This window comes from Orbicella franksi, chromosome 9 (genome assembly GCF_964199315.1).
Source record: "Orbicella franksi chromosome 9, jaOrbFran1.1, whole genome shotgun sequence".
Taxonomy (NCBI): Eukaryota; Metazoa; Cnidaria; class Anthozoa; order Scleractinia; family Merulinidae; genus Orbicella; species Orbicella franksi.
The window spans coordinates 1,284,497-1,286,880 of NC_138153.1; positions in this window are offsets into that span (position 1 = coordinate 1,284,497).

The following is a 2,384-nucleotide window of genomic DNA, read 5'->3' on the forward strand; positions in this document are numbered from 1 at the left end:
TGTCATCTTGTCATTTTACAGACATTCAATAACAAGTCTGCGTAAGGCCTAGGGTTAACTTGTGCCAGTATCGTCCGTACCCACCCTCCATCCGGTTCTGGGTGGATACTCCCTTATGGGTTTAGGGTTTAGGAATGTGCGACCCCAAGGGGTATGATGTTTAAAGATGGTATCGATTTTGGCTATTTTGGTCATAAATAGGGTTTGGATTTTGCACTCAAGTCTTTAATTGGGTATGGTTTTGAGAAGCTCCATTTTCATCATTATCGATAAGACCATCAACAAAAACCTTTCATAAAGTACGTTTAGGGCAAGTTTCAAGGTTTCGAATGGTTTCGGTCCTACTTATCTGACCGAAAGCACCAAACCCTTATTGACAGAGCTCAATCTGATTTCTGTAATGTGATATGTGTTATTCCACAGGGCTCAATCTTAGGACCTCTGCTGTTTACATACATGATCTTCCCTCATGTAATTTGTTTTCAAAACCCAGAATGTATGCAGATGATACGACTCTTACCTCATCTGCGGAAGACCCATATATCCTTGAACACGGAATGAATTATGATATGGATTTAATCCAGTCATGGCTGACAGCAAACAAATTAACTCTAAATGTCAAGAAAACTAAGTACATGCTCATAGGGAGTAAATTCAAGTCATCCCAAATACATAATGATTTTACAGTTAAAGTCCATAATACACCACTAGACGGGGTTGCCAAACATAAAACTCTTGGAGTTCACATTGACGAATCTACCTCAAAGAAAATTTTCGCTGGTCTTGCAATCTTAAAGCGTGTAAGCACTACTGTACCATTTGATACTAGAATGAACATGTATAATGCACTTGTTATGCCTTATTTCAATTGCTGTAGCACTGCATGCGGCAATATCGGCAAGAGGCTATCAGATAAAATTCAAAAACTGCAAAATAGGGCTGCCAGAATTCTCACCTTTTAAAATTACGAAACTCGCTCAAGTATTTTGTTGGATGAACTTGGCTGGGAAAGTTTGGAAAACAAAAGACTGGCTATGATTATGTACAAAATCCATAATGATCTTTCCCCATCGTACCTGAGGCGTATTTTACCAACACCTCAAATGCACACGCACACAATCGCAGAAACTCTAAGATAACGGAATATGCAAAAGGTAGCCTGCACTATAGAGGATCATTTCTGTGGAACAAGATTCCATCGGAAATCAGACACCTATCTAGTTTAAAACTGTTTAAAACCTCACTGAATGGGAAAGATTGTTTTTAGTGGACTGTAAATTAGAGAAACTTTTAATACATAGGTTTTTATTGTAGGCTCAGAGTTAATTAGTTCGTTAGTTAATGTGATGTAATGCTAGTAAATCCATTTCTGTTAATATAGTTAATTTGTTCTTTGTAATTTTTTACAAGACTCCTAGGAAGACCATTTTTATGATAAGATGTTCGTGTTTAAGTAAAGATTGACTGATTGATGATTGATTGATTGATTGATTGATTGATTGATTGATTGATTGACTGTGCCAGCCGCAATGGTCATAAATAGGGTATCGAATTTTTGGTCAAATCTTAAATAGGATAGGGAAAATCGAAGATTTTGGTCATAAATAGGGTAAGGGTTTAGGGAAGCGGGTCACACACCCCCACCCGTTTTTTTCTGGGAGTACCCCCTGGCATGTGGTACAATTATGTAACACGTAGCATGTTATCTTGCGATCGCCACAGCAGATCAGTGAAACTTTGATCTGCGTAACTGTGCTTATTTTTTTGTTATGTAATTCTGATGCCTCTCGTAAATGGAACTCGGTGATTGGCTGTTCTGTATTGCAGGTTGTTCATCCGCTGCTACATTAATTCACCTTTATCACTTTTAAGTTACATAACAACTTATCTCGGACTGATTGGAGAAGCGTCAAGTTATATTTGACACATGGAGTGTTGTGAAGACCAATTCTGTGGCTCTTCCTTACGGTTTTGTGATCACGCGCATCAAACAGCGCGCCGCACCTTTGCCACGTCTCTCCCATGTTTTGGGTGTTATCGGTTATACAAAACAATTTGCACAAATCTTTTATTATGTAACATATAAAGTCCCCTGCTAACTCGTGTCGGTTGTGTCATTAGCAGCGTCTTTAGTAAAACATACTAGTGAAATCATACTGTATTTGATTAACTAACAGAGTAAATTCAGTTGATCGTGAGAGATGATGACTCTAGCGATCGTTTCATCTTCATAAAGTCCGTTGTAGTTACATAACAAATTCAAAACGCGAGTTTGACAGTTAGGATCAGACTGTTATCTTCAGGAAATTGAAGCCCAAATGGAAGGCGTTGTATGTTATATCAACCTTGCTAGACCAAACAACTTGACTCAGTTGCACGAAGCG